The sequence below is a fragment of the Cervus canadensis genome, chromosome X, assembly GCF_019320065.1.
Source record: "Cervus canadensis isolate Bull #8, Minnesota chromosome X, ASM1932006v1, whole genome shotgun sequence".
NCBI lineage: Eukaryota > Metazoa > Chordata > Mammalia > Artiodactyla > Cervidae > Cervus > Cervus canadensis.
Window position 1 is genome coordinate 86,968,939 of NC_057419.1, and position 15,652 is coordinate 86,984,590.

Below are 15,652 nucleotides of genomic sequence, written 5' to 3' on the forward strand. Positions count from 1 at the left end.
AGGTATCCTATTTCACAGAACCTTTTGATGAAAGTGAAAGAGGAGAATGAAAAAGCTGGCTTAAAACTCAACATTCAGAAAACTAAGATCATGGCATCCTGTCCCATCACTTCATGCAAATAGATGGGGAAAGAAAGCATACTGTGACACACTTTATTTTCCTGGGCTCCAAAATCACTGCAGATGGTGACTGCAGCCATGAAATTAAGACATGATTGCTACTTGGAAGAAAAGCTGTAACAATAGACACCATATTCAAAAGTAGAGACATTACTTTGCTGACAAAGATCTGTCTAGTCAAAGCTATGATTTTTCCAGTAGTCATGTATTGATGTGAAAATTGGACCTTAAAGAAGGCTAAGCACCAAAGAATTGATGCTTTTGAACTGTGGTGTTGGAGAAGACTCTTGAGAGTCCCTTGGACAGCAAGGAGATCAAACCAGTCAATCCTAAAGGAAATCAATCCTGAATATTCCCTGGAAGGACTGATGCTGAAGCTGAAGCTTCAATACTTTGGCCACCTGATGTGAAGAACTGACTCATTGGAAAAGACCCTGATGCTGGGCAAGACTGAAGGCAGACGGAGAAGGGGAGGACAGAGGATGAGGTGATTGGACACAGTGTCACCGACTCGATGGACATGAGTTTGAGCAAGGTCCAGGAGTTGGTGATGGACAGGGAATCCTGGCTTGCTATAGTCTTTGAGGTCTCGAAGAGTTGGACACCACTGAGTAAATGAACTAAACTGAACTTTCTTACAGCCTTGGTTGTCCATGAGTCTTTATGTCAGTTTACAGTCAGTTTTCAGTGAGAATTGTTCCACTTGTAGATATATTTTTGATGTGTTCATGGGAAGAGGTAGATTTAACATCCTTGTACTCTGCCGTCTTGATCCACTTCCCCCTAGATTAATGTTTTCTTTTTAAATTTACTTTAAATTTACTTTAAAACTTTCAAAATCCTCATTTTAAAAGTGTCCTATGTAAATTGAGTATATATTCTGATCTAAATATTTCTTTCTTCGAGCTAGAGTAGTTATTTTTTTTAGTTTTTGTAATGACATATATATTTAGATTTATACCTACCACTATATTTTATGTTTAGTTTCTCTTCTTTACAGTTTTTAATAATTTTATTATATTTCTGTTTTCCTCCTTTTACTTTGAAAACTGTACTAATTCTATTCTTTAATAGTTACCCTAGGAGTATCATATTTAAATTATTAATATAAAATATTTCATTTTTTCTTTTTATTTATCTATTTATTTTTATTTTAATTGGAGGCTAATTACTTTACAACACTGTGGTGGTTTTTGCCATACATTCACATGAATCAGCCATGGGTGTACATGTGTTCCCCATCCTGACCCTCCCTCCCACTTCCCTCCCCATCCCATCTGTCAGGGTCATCCCAGTGCACCAGCCCTGAGCACCTGGCCTCATGCATCAAACCTGGACTGGCAATCTGTTTCACATATGATAATATATATGTTTCAATGCTATTCTTTCAAATCATCCCACCCTCGCCTTCTCCCACAGAGTCCAACAATCTGTTTTTTACATCCGTGTCTCTTTTGCTATCTTGCATATAGGGTCATTGTTACCATCTTTCTAAATTTCAAATATATGCGTTAATATACTGTATTGGTGTTTTCTTTCTGACTTACTTCACCCAGTATAATAGGCTCCAGTTTCATCCACCTCAATAGAACTAATTCAAATGCATACTTTTTATGGATTTTAATGGAGTAATATTCCATTGCTGGAGAAGGAAATGGCAACCCACTAAGAAAATCCCGTGGACGGACAAACCTGGTAGACTACAGTCCATGGGGTCACAAAGAGTCAGACATGACTGAGTGGTGTATATGTACCACGGCTTTCTTATCCATTCATCTGCCAATGGACATCTAGGTTGCTTCCATGTCCTGGCTATTGTAAACAGTGCTGCGATGAACATTGGGGTACACGTGTCTCCTTCAATTCTGGTTTCCTTGGTGTGTATGCCCAGCAGTGGGATTGCTGGGTCGTATGGCAGTTCTATTTCCAGTTTTTTAAGGAATCTCCACACTGTTCTCCACAGTGGCTACACGTTTGCATTCCCACCAGCAGTGTAAGAGGATTCCTTTTTTTCCACACCCTCTGCAGAATTTATTGTTTGTAGAATTTTTGATAGCAGCCATTCTGACAGGCATGAAATGGTACCTCATTGTGATTTTGATTTGCATTTCTCTGATAACGGGTGATGTTGAGCGTTTTTTTTTTTTTTTTTTCATGTGTCTGTTAGCCATTTGTATATCTTCTTTGGAGAAATGTCTGTTAGTTCTTTGGCCCATTTTTTTATTAGATCACTTATTTTTCTGGAATTGAGCTGCAGGAGTTGCTTGCATGTTTTTGAGATTAATTCTCTGTAAGTTGCCCATTCCAGTATTCTTTCCTGGAGAATCCCATGGACAGAGGAGTCTGGTAGGCTACAGTCCACAGGGTTGCAAAGAGTTGGACATGATGGAGCAACATCAATTATTTTCTTTCTTTCTTTCATTTGCTATTATTTTCTCTCATTGTGAAGGCTGTCTTTTCACCTTGCTTATAGTTTCCTTCATTGTGCAAAAGCTTTTAAGTTTAATTAGGACCAATTTGTTTATTTTTTTCTTTTATTTCCTTTACTTTGGGAGGTGGGTCATAGAGAATCCTGCTGTGATTTTTTTTTTTTCATTTAATTTTATTAGTTGGAGGCTAATTACTTTACAATATTGTAGTGAGTTTTGCCATACATTGACATGGATCAGCCATGGATTTACATGTGTTCCCAATCCTGATCCCCCCTTCCCACCTCCCTCCCCACCCCATCCCTCTGGGTCTTTCAAGTGCACGAGCCTTGAGCATTTGTCTCATGCATCCAACCTGGACTGGCGATCTGTTTCACACTTGATAATATACATGTTTCAATGCTATTCTCTCAGAACATCCCACCCTCGCCTTCTCCCACAGAGTCCAAAAATCTGTTCTATACATTTGTGTCTCTTTTTCTGTCCTGCATATAGGGTTATTGTTACCATCTTTTTATATTCCATATATATGTGTTAGTATACTGTATTGGTGTTTATCTTTCTGGCTTACTTCACTGTATATAATGGGCTCCAGTTTCATCCATCTCATTAGAACTGATTCAAATGAATTCTTTTTAATGGCTGAGTAATATCCCATGTTGTATATGTACCATTGCTTTCTTATCCATTTGTCTGCTGATGGGCATCTAGGTTGCTTCCATGTCCTGGCTATTATAAACAGTGCTGCAATGAATATTGGGGTGCACGTGTCTCTTTCAGATCTGGTTCCTCCATGTGTATGCCCAGGAGTGGGATTGCTGGGTCACATGGCAGTTCTATGTCCAGTTTTTTAAAGGAATTTCCACACTGTTTTCCATAGTGGCTGTACTAGTTTGCATTCCCATCAACAGTTAAAGAGGGTACCCTTTCCTCCATACCCTCTCCAGCATTTATTGCTTGTAGACTTTTGGATAGAAGCCATTCTGACTGGCGTGTAATGGTACCTCATTGTGGTTTTGATTTGCAATTCTCTGATAATGACTGATGTTGAGCACCTTTTCATGTGTTTGTTAGCCATCTGCATTTCTTCTTTGGAGAAATATCTGTTTAGTTCTTTGGCCCATTTTTTGATTGGGTTATTTATTTCTCTATAGTTGAGCTTCAGGAGTTGCTTGTATATTTTTGAGATTAATCCTTTGCCTGTTTCTTCATTTGCTATTATTTTATCCCATTATGAAGGCTGATTTTTCACGTTGCTTATAGTTTCTTTTGTTGTGCAAAGCTTTTAAGTTTAATAAGGTCTCATTTGTTTCTTTTTGCTTTTATTTCCAATATTCTGGGAGGTGGGTCATAGAGGATCTTGCTGTGATTTATGTTGCAGAGTGTTTTGCCTATGTTCTCCTCTAGGAGTTTTATAGCTTCTGGTCTTATGTTTATATTTTAAATCATTTTGAGTTTATTTTTGTGTATAGTGTTGGAGAGTGTTCTAGTTTCATTCTTTCACAAGTGGTTGACCAGTTTTCCCAGCACTGCTTGTTAAAGAGATTCTCTTCTTCATTGTGTACTTTCGCCTCCTTTGTCAAAGATAAGGTGTCCATAGGTAGTGGGTTTATCTGTGGGCTTTCTAATTTGTTCCAGTTATGTATATTTCTGTCTCTGTGCCAGTACCATACTGTCTTGATGACTGTGGCTTTGTAGTAGAGCCTGAAGTCAGGCAAGTTGATTCCTTCAGTTCCATTCTTCTTTCTCAAGACTGCTTTGGCTATTCGAGGTTTTTTGTATTTCCATACAAATTGTGAAATTATTTGTTCTAGTTCTGTGAACAATACCGTTGGTAGCTTGATAGGGATTGCATTGAATCTATAGTTTGCTTTGGGTAGTATACTAATTTTCACAATATTGATTCTTCCAATCCATGAACATGGTATATTTCTCCATCTATTTGTGTCCTCTTTGATTTCTTTCATCAGTGTTTTATACTTTTCTATATATAGGTCTTTTGTTTCTTTAGAAAGATATACTCTTAAGTATTTTATTCTTTTTGTTGCAATGGTGAATGCTATTGTTTCATTAATTTCTCTTTCTGTTTTTTCAATGTTAGTGTATAGGAATGCAAGGGACTTCTCTGTGTTAATTCTATATCCTGCAACTTGAATATATTCATTGACTAGCTCTAGTAATTTTCTGGTAGAGTCTTTAGGGTTTTTTATGTAGAGGATCATGTCGTCTGCAAACAGTGAGAATTTTACTTCTTATTTTCCAATCTGGATTCCTTTTTATTTCTTTTCTGCTCTCATTGCTGTGGCCAACACTACCAAAACTATGTTGAATAGTTGTAGTGAGAGTGGGCACCCTTGTCTTGTTACTGACTTTAAGGGAAATGCTTTCAATTTTTCACCATTGAGGATTATGTTTGCTGTGGGTTTGTCATATATAGCTTTTATCATGTTGAGCTGTATTCCTTCTATACTTGCTTTCTGGAGAGTGTTTATCATAAATGGCTGTTGAATTTTGTCAAAGACTTTCTCTGCATGTATTGAGATAATCATGTGGTTTCTATCTTTCAATTTGTGAATATGGTATATTACATTGATTGATTTGCAGATATTAAAGAATCCTTGCATTCCTGGGATAAGACCACTTGTTCATGTTGTATGATCTTTTTAATATATTGTTGGATTCTGTTTGCTAGAATTTTGTTAAGGATTTTTGCATCTATGTTCATCAGTGATATTGGCCTGTAGTTTTATTTTTTTGTGGCATCTTTGTCTGGTTTTGGTTTTAGGGTGATGGTGGCCTCATGAAATTTGGAAGTTTGGAAGTTTGCCTTCTTCTGCAATTTTCTGGAAGATTTTGAGTAAGATAGGTGTTAGCTCTTCTCTAAATTTTTGGTAGAATTCAGCTGTGAAGCCATCTGGTCCTGGGCTTTTGTTTTCTGGAAGATTCCTGATTACAGTTTTGATTTTCGTGCTTGTGATGGGTCTGTTAAGATCTTCTATTTCTTCCTGGTTCAGTTTTCAAAAGTTATATTTTTTCTAAGAATTTGTCCATTTCTTCCAAGTTGTCCATTTTATTGGCATAGAGGTGCTGGTAGTAGTCTCTTATGGTCCTTTGTATTTCAGTTTTGTCTGTTGTGGTCTGTCCATTTTCATTTCTAATTTTGTTAATTTGATTTTTCTCCCTTTGTTTCTTTATGAGTCTGCTAACGATTTGTCAATTTTGTTTATCTTTTCAAAAAACCAGCTTTTAGCTTTGTTGATTTTTGCTATGGTCTCTTCTGTTTCTTTTGCATTTATTTCTTCCCTAATTTTTGTGATTTCTTTCCTTCTGCTAACCCTGGGGTTCTTCATTTCTTCCTTCTCTAGTTGCTTTAGGTGTAGAGTTAGGTTATTTATTTGAGTTTTTTCTTATTTCGTGAGGTAAGCCTGTAATGTTATGACCCTTCCCTTTAGCACCGCTTTTACAGTGTCCCATAGGTTTTGGGTTGTTGTGTTTTCATTTTCATTCATTTCTACACATTTTTTGATTTCTTTTTTTATTTCCTCTATGATTTGTTGATTATTCAGAAGCGTGTTATTTATCCTTTGTATGTTGGAATTTTTAATAGTTTTTTTTTTCCCCCTGTAATTGAGATCTAATCTTACTGCATTGTGGTCAGAAAAGATGACTGGAATGATTTCAATTGTTTTGAATTTACCAAGTCTAGATTTATGACCCAAGATGTGATCTATTCTGGAGAAGGTTCCATGTGCACTTGAGAAAAAGGTTGAAATTGATTGTTTTGGGGTTAAATATCCTATAGATATCAATTAGGTCTAGCTGGTCCATTGTGTCATTTAAAGTTTGTGTTTCCTTGTTAATTTTCTGTTTAGTTGATCTATCCATAGGTTTGAGTGGGGTATCAAAGTCACCCACTATTATTGTGCTATTGTTAATTTCCCCTTTCATACTTGTTAGCATTTGCCTTACATATTGCGGTGCTCCTATGTTGGGTGCATATATATTTATAATTGTTATATCTTCTTCTTGGATTGAACCTTTGATCATTATGTAGTGTCCTTCTTTGTCTCATTTCACAGCCTTCATTTCAAGGTCTATTTTATCTGATATGAGCATTCTCTTCTCCTGCTTTCTTTTGGTCTCTGTTTCAGTCTGTATGTGTCCCTTGTTTTGAATTGGGTCTCTTGTAGACAGCATATATAGGGGTCTTGCTTTTGTATCCATTCAGCTGGTCTTTGTCTTCTGACTGGGGCATTCAACCCATTTACATTTAAGGTAGTTATTGATAAGTATGGTCCCGTTGCCATTTGCTTTGTTTTTTGTGTTCACGTTCATACAACCTTTCTGTGTTTCCTGGGTAGAGAAGATCCTTTAGCATTTGTTGAAGAGCTGGTTTCCTGCTGTGATTAATGTGAGAGTGTTTTGCCTATGTTTTCCTCTAGAAATTTTATAGTTTCTGGTCTTATGTTTAGATATTTAATCCATTTTGAGTTTATAATTGTTTATGGTGTTAGAAAGTGTTCTAGTTTCATTCTTTTACAAGTGTTTGGCCAGTTTTCCCAGTACCACTTGTTAAAGAGATTGTCTTTTCTCCATTGTATATTTTTGCCTCCTTTGTTGAAGATAAGGTTTCCATAGGTGCGTGGATTTATCTCCAGGCTTACTTTCCCCCCCCCCCCCCCATTGATCTATGTTTCTTTCTTTGTGCCAGTACCATACTGTCTTGATGAATATTGCTTTGTAGTATAGCCTGAAATCAGGCAGGTTGATTCCTCCAGTTCCATTCTTCTTTCTCAAGATTGCATTGGCTATTCGAGGTTTTTTTGTAATTCCATTCAAATTGTGAAGTTATTTGTTCTAGTTCTACCATTGGTAGCTTTATAGGGATTGCATTGAATCTATAGATCGCTTTGGGTAGTATACTCATTTTCACTATATTGATTCTTCTGATCCATGAACATGGTACATTTCTTCATCTATTTGTGTCCTCTTTCATTGCTTTCATCAGTGTTTTATAGTTTTCTATATATAGGTCTTTTTTTCTATAGGTGGGATTTATTCCTAAGTTTTTTTTTTTTTTTTTTTTTTATTCTTTTTGTTGTAATGGTGAATGGAATTTTTTTCCTTAATTTCTCTTTCTGTTTTCTCTATGTGAGTGTATAGGAATGAATGAGATTTCTGTGTGTTAATTTTACATCCTTACATTTACTGTATTCATTGATTAGTTCTGGTATTTACTGTTGGAGTCTTTAGGGTTTTCTATGTAGAGGATCATGTCACCTGCAAACAGTGAGAGTTTTACTTCTTCTTTTCCAATTTGAATTCTTTTTATTTATTTTTCGACTCTGATTGCTGTGGCCAAAACTTCCAAGACTATGTTGAATAGCAGTGGTGAGAGTGGGCATCCTGGTTTTGTTCCTGACTTTAGAGGAAATGCTTTCAGTTTTTCAGCATTGAGGATAATGTTTGCTGTGGGTTTACCACATATAGCTTTTATTATGTTGAGGTATGTTCCTTATATTCCTGCTTTCTGGAGGGTTTTTATCATAAATAGATGTTGAATTTTGTCAAAGGCTTTCTCTGCATCTATTCTGGAGAAGGAAATGGCAACCCACTCCAGTACACTTGCCTGGAAAATACTATGGGAGAAACCTGGTAGGCTACAGTCCATGGGGTCCCAAAAAGTCGGACACGACTGAGCGACTTTACTTTACTTACTTCTTTGAGATACATGTGTTTTTTACCTTTTAATTAGTTAATATGGTGTATTATGTTTGATTTGAGGATGTTGAAGAATCCTTGCATCCCTGGGATAAAGCCCACTTGGTCATGATGTATGATCTTTTTAATACGTTGTATTCTGTTTGCTAGAATTTTGTTAAATATTTTTGCATCTATGTTCATCTGTGATATTGGCCTGTAGTTTTCTTTTCTTCTGGCATCTTTGTCTGGCATTAGGTATTAGGGTAATCGTGGCCTCATAGAATGAATTTGGAAGTTTACCTTCCTGTGTAATTTTCTGGACAAGTTTGAGTAGGATAGTTGTTAGCTCTTCTCTAAATTTTTTGTAGAATTCAGCTGTGACGCCATCTGGTCCTGGGCTTTTGTTTGTTGGAAGAATTCTGATTATGGTTTTGATTTCTGTTCTTGTGTTTGTTCTGTTAAGATTTTCCATTTCTTCCTGGTTCAGTTTTGTAAAATTATACTTTTATGAGAATTTGTCCATTTCTTCCAAGTTGTCCATTTTATTGGCATATAGTTGCTAATAGTAGTCTCTTATAATCCTTTGTATTTGTGTGTTGTCTGTTGTGATTTCTCCATTTTCATTTCTAATTTTGTTGATTTGATTTTTCTCCCTTTGCTTCTTGATGAGTCTGGCTAATGATTCGTCTTTTATTTATCTTCTTGAAGCTTTTAGTTTTGTTGATTTTTTGCTATGGTCTCTTTTGTTTCTTTTGCATTTATTTCTTCCCTAATTTTTGTGATTTCTTTCCTTCTATTAACCCTGGGGTTCTTCATTTCTTCCTTTTTTAGTTGCCTTATGTGTAGAGTTAGGTTATTTATTTGATTTCTCTGCTGTTTCTTGAGGTAAGCTTGTATTGCTATGAAACTTCCCCTTAGCACTGCTTTTACTGAGTCCCATAGGTTTTGAGTTGTTGTCTTTTCATTTTCATTCGTTTCTATGCATATTTTGATTTCTGTTTTTATTTTTTCTGTGATTTTTTGGTTATTTGAAAGTGTGTTGTTTAGCCTCCATATGCTTGTACTTTAATAGTTTTTTTTCCTATAGTTTACATCTAATCTTACCTCATTGTGATCAGAAAAAGATGTTTGAGATGATTTCAATTTTTTTGAATTTATCAAGGCTAGATTTATGGCACAGGGTGTGATTTATCCTGGAGAAGTTTCCCTGTGCACTTGAGAAAAAGGTGAAAATCATTGCTTTGGGGTGATATGTCCTATAGATATCAATCAGGTCCAACTGGTCCATTGTATCATTTAAAGTTTGTGTTTGCTTGCTAATTTTCTGTTTAGTTTATCTATCCATAGATGTGAGTGGGGTATTAAAGTCTCTCACTATTATTGCATTACTGTTAATTTCCCCTTTCATATTTGTCAGCAGTTGCCTTACATAGCATGGTGCTCTTATGATGAGTGCATATATATTTATAATTGTTATAACTTCTTCTTGGATTGATCCTTTGATCAATATGTAGTGTCCTTCATTGTCTCTTTTCACTGACTTTATTTCAATGTATATTTTATCTGATATGAGTATTGCTACTCCTGCTTTCTCTTGGGCTCCATTTGTGTAAAATATCTTTTTCCAGCCCTTCACTTTCAGTCTGTATGTGTCCCTAGTTTTGAGGTGGGTCTCTTGTAGACAGCATATATAGGGGTCTTGTTTTTGTATTCATTCAGCCAGTTTTTGTCTTTCAGTTGGGGCATTCAACCCATTTACATTTAAGGTAATTGTTGATGAGTATTATCCTGTTGCCATTTACTTTGTTGTTTTGGGTTCGAGTTTATACACCCTTTCTGTGTTTCCTGTCTGGAGAAGATCCTTTATCATTTGTTGGAGAGTTGGTTTGGTGGTGCTGAATTCCCTCAACTTTTGCTTGTCTGTAAAGCTTTTGATCTCTCCTTTATATTTGAATGAGATCCTTACTGGATACATTAATCTGTGTTGTAGGTTTTTCTCTTTCGTCACTTTTAAGTGTGCCCTGCCATTCTCTTCTGGCTTGAAGAGTTTCTATTGAAAGATCAGCTGTTATCCTTATGGTGGTCCCCTTGTGGGTTATTTGTTGTTTTTCCCTTGCTGCTTTTAATGTTTGTTTTTTGTGGTTAATCTTCGTTAATTTGATCACTATGTGTCTTGGGGTGTTTCGCCTTGGGTTCATGCTGTTTGGGACTCTCTGGGTTTCTTGGACTTGGGTGGCTATTTCCTTCCCCATTTTAGGGGATTTTTCAACTATTACCTCCTCAAATATTTTCTCATGGACTTTCTTTGTCTTCCTCTGGGACTCCTATGATTTGAATGTTGGGGCATTTAGCATTGTCTCACATGTCTCTGAGGTTGTCCTCATTTATTTTAATTATTTTTTCCTCTCTGTTTCATTCATTTCAACAACTCTCTTCCACCTCACTTATCCTATCTTCCACCTCAGTTATTCTTCTATTGGGTCCCTCCAGAGTGCTTTTGATCTCACTTATTGCATTATCCATTATTGATTGACTCTTTTTTATTTCTTCTAGGTCCTCATTAAACTTTTCTTACATCTTCTCAATCCTTGTCTCCAGACTATTTATCTATAACTCCATTTTGTTTTCAAAATTTTGGATCATTTTTATTATCATTATTCTGAATTCTTTTTCAGTTCGACTCCCTATCTTCTCTTGTGTTTGATTTGGTGGGCTTTTATCATGTTCCTTTACCTGCTGAATGTTTCTCTGCCTTTTCGTCTTGTTTAGATTGTTGTGTTTGGAGTGTCCTTTCTGTATGCTGGAGGTTTGTGATCCCTCTTTATTGTGGAGGTTCCTCCTTGTGGGTGGGGTTGGACAAGTGGCTTGTCAAGATTTCCTGATTAGGGAAGCTTGCATCGGTGTTCTGGTGGGCGGAGCTGGATCGCTTCTCTCTGGAGTGCAATGAAGTGTCCAGTAATGAGTTCTGAGGTGTCTATGGGTTCCGTGTGACTTTTGGCTGCATGTATTTTTGTGCTTAGGGTTATGTTTCTGTGTTGTTGGAGAATTAGCTTGGTATTTCTTGCTCTTAAACTTTTTGGCCCTTGGGTGGAGCTTGGTTTCAGTGTACGTATGGAGGTTTTTGGATGAGCTTTTGTCGAGTAATGGTCCCTGGATTCAGGAGTTTTCTGGTGTTCTCAAGTTTTAGATTTAGGCCTCCTGCCTCTGGCTTTCAGTCTTATTCTTATAGTAGCCTCAAGACTTCTCCATCCATACAGGACCAATGATAAAACATCTAGGTTAATGGTGAAAATTTTTTCCACAGTGAGGGACACACAGAGAGGTTCACAGAGTTACATGAAGAAAAGAAGAAGGAGGAGGGAGATAGAGGTGACCAGGAAGAGAAGACAGGGAATCAAAAGGGGAGAGAGTAATCAAACAACTAATCACACTCCTAAGTAAAAATGGGTACTGAAGATTGGATTCTTAAAGGTACCAAATTGATAACAAATACCAAAAAGCAAAGAATAGAAATCTAGAGTAGAGGCTATACTCTGAAAAATTCAATATTAAAAAAACAAAATTGCTAAAATTATATACAAAATATGAAATTTGCTTTAAAAATAACATTTTTTTTTCAAGGAAATAGTAGATTTTAAAAATGAAAACTAAAGGTGTAATAATAATTTAAAAATTAAAAAAATAAAAATTAAAGAATTATAATAGTTAAATATATTTAGGAATTTCTCTGGAGCTGTTGAGGGAAGTGTATATTCAGTTCAGTTTCAGATAGTTCTTTGTTCCACCTTATACTTCTTCTCAAGGTCTATAGGTCCATTCCAATGTAGCCAGTGCTAACTACAGGGTTTTAATCTGTTGCACCTGTCACTTCCAAAGCCGTTCCCTCTTCTTTGTTTATTTTGACTTCCTCTGTTTGCAAGTTCCAGCCTGACACAAGACGGTGAAAGTGATCATTTATTTAGGCTCACTTGTTCAATTGTGCTGAGGAGAGGGATGAACACTGCAAACAAATGTCACTGGTGTGTGTGGGGAGTGTTCACTGTGTCTGGGTCACACTGGATTTGCCCCGCTCATGGTGTGTGTGCTTTCTCTTTCTACATTGCTCAGACTCCAGGTTGCTATGCTGGGGAATTGTCTAAGTCGGGCCCTGGGTTTCGAGTACTTCCCAGATCTATGCCGCTCAGGTTCAGAGTCTCAGGTACTCCACAAAGGCACAGACTCAGTTGGCCCTGTGAAAAATATTTCATTTTAAAACTTTCCTCCACATCAGTACTAGACTCTTAGAGAACTTTAATTATGATAATACCCTAACTTATATGATTTGATCTCTTGCACTTCAATTATATATTGCTCTCTCTCTTCTCTTTTTAAAAATCATAGATGACATTTTCGTTTTATGCCATCAGTTTTCAGATTCACATAAATTACCTTCATATTGTCATACTGTATTTGGGGTCATTTCTTTTTTTTGCCTAATTGAATCCCTTAGAGTTTCCTATAGAGTCTCTTTTTTGAAAAAACTTCTGCAAGTATCTTTATTGGCCCCTTGTTTCTGAAAGATTTTCACTGAACATGTAAATTTAGTTTATAATTATTTTCTCTCAGCATTTTGATGATATTACTCTTCAATATTCTGGCTTTCATATTTGCTCTTGAGAAGTCAGCTATACATCCTTTCTTTAAACAAATGATATTCTATGCTTTTTTCTGACTGCTTTTAAGATCCTTTTTTGCATGGGAGAAGTGGTTTTTCTTCAGTTTCATTCTCCTATGTCCAGTTTTACATTTATGCTTAAAATTTTTTATTTTGCATAATTTCCTAACATATACAAAGCAGAGGAAATGGTTTAATTAACCTCTATGTATAAACATCATCCTCCTTCAATATATCTCAACTTGTGTCTAACTTTGCTTCACCTAGACCTGTAACAACCACCATCACCATTCAACCTTATTATTTTGAAGCAAGTTTGAATTATCATTTTATAAAATAAAGTTAGCATATGTAGATAAGTGCTCTTTTATAAAATCATAGTAACTTTTCCACACATGCAAATTTTAATAATATTTTCTCAGTATTTTCTCAGTGAGTGCAATAGTTTGGAGTTCTCAGGTTGTCTCTGAAATGTGTTTTTCTTCTCTTAAACAATTTGAATCAGCATCAAACAACAACCACATATATACCTGGTTGATAATGTTTCTTAAGTCCATTTTAATATGTATGTCCTTCTATCCTTCTTCCTACAGTTTGCTTGTTGAATTAACCAGGTTCTTGGTACTTACATTTTATATATATATATATATATTATATATATATATATATATATATACACACACACACATATAGCCTGAATTGTATATGTCCTTTAATTATCATCTTTGGGACTCATTAGGCTTTCTGAATCTGTAGATGATTGTCTTTCATCAGTTTAGTGACTATTTCAGTCATATTCCTTTTAAGTATTTCCTTTGTCACAGCCTCCCTTTTCTCACCTTCCAAAACGCTGATATTTTTGTACTAATCTTTGTCTTTTAGCCTCTCATTCTTCCAACGAAGATTTGGACTTGATTCTGACGGGCACCAGAATGAAAACATTACCCAGTCAGGAAAAAAAAAAAAAAGTTAAATTCCAAACTTGATATTTTTTGAACCATCCAGGTAGCTCAAAATTTAGGTTGCAAGGCCACATGATGATGTGCTTGCTGTTATAAATCATTAGAAGAAGGATAATTTTTCATTTCAATTAGCATGCTGGTTCAAGACCTGCAAGTTTCCTTTGTAGTCCCTGGCAGATAGAGGTTTTCTAGTATATATTTTACACTAAGGCTGGAACTTTTGGGAATCCCATTTTATTTAGAGTGGGAAGAATTGCTGTGTCAGACTTCAAATTCTGGTGGTTCCAGGATTTATTCCTGTACTGTTTTTTTCCTTATAAGTTGGTAAAAACAGAAGTACAAGTTACTCTGGTATGGCAAATATCCTGATAGCAGGCTTATTTCTCTGATTTTAATTATTTTCTAGAATTTGAATAGTCCTGGTTTCTTATCAGCTTATGGATAATTTTAGGTTTTATTATAAGTGTATTTCATCTAGTCTATTAAGTTATTTTCAAAGAAAGTTAGATCAGATTGCATGCATGTTCAAAATGAATAGTGAATGGTGAATGGTGGTCTTGCATACCAGCTTTGGCTTTGAATGCCTTTTATTTTTTTCCAAGGTATTGACATTTTCTTCTGCTCTTGGTTCCTGGCTTGGCATTTAATAGGAATCTTGGATACAAAATGTCACAAAACTTTATCTACAGGGTTTTGTATAGTGCTTTGCAAGAAAAATGTTAAAGTGTATTATCCTACTGGGAAAAAAAAAAGACACTTCACTATGTCAATTTGCTCCCTACTGCTCTATTTTTGTGCCTTGCTGCGTCAATAATGTATCTGTTTTAATGCTGAATCATATATATATATATATATATTTTCCCCCTTTGGTGATGGCTTTTAATATCATACTGGTGCAAAACCTAGCTTGTTGGTCCTTTATTGGACCAGAACCTGGTGGTCTGGAGTCAACGATGAGAGAGTGAAAGAAGGAAAGAGGCTAATATTCCCTGGGTTATGAAGCTGGCTTTTGCACTCCAGGGAATCAGCCAGAAATAGAAAGAGAGAGAGAGAGAGAAAGACATGGGGACCCAAGCTCTGATGGAGCAAAGGTGTTTTAATCAACATGGTGTGGGCATATATAATGTCTTACAAGGCAGTTATTCTCAGCAAACATAAAGATTAAAATTCCAGACTTACAAAACATAAGGCAATCCTTATCAAAGAGAGAGAGTCATAAACAATTACCTTTACCGTATGGTTCATAAGAAGGAAGAGGGTACTTATCACCATATTGAAAAACTAACAAAGGAGATGCTTGGATTCCTCAGCCCCAGGAAAGGCTTGCCCCTCCTCTTAATTCCTGAATATTCAGGAATTAATAAGGAACAGAGGATCCCTGATAAATCCAAAACATCACACAGGAAGCCTCCTGTTAAATGCTTCCTGACAAATTCCCCTATTTGTTATATTTGTTAAAAAAAGGTCCTGACCAAATGAGTTTGGTTAGTATTAACCAATGTTATAGAAAGGTGATGATAAACAACAAGTACAATCACTAAGACAGTCACCAAAGTTACAGTTCCAGACCCGATGCTGTGGGTAATACTTTGAAAACATCCTCGTGGGTCTAGCCCAGATAATTTATTCAGCTAAAGTTTCCAAATTAGTGGAAGAGGGCAGACGTTCAGAAAAACTTTTAAAGATTTCCTTTTGCAGTAATTGTACATTCAGAGAGGCATTATCATGTAAATTAAAGTTGATTTTTTCCCAGTTGTAGGCATTATGATTGAATTGAACAGGAG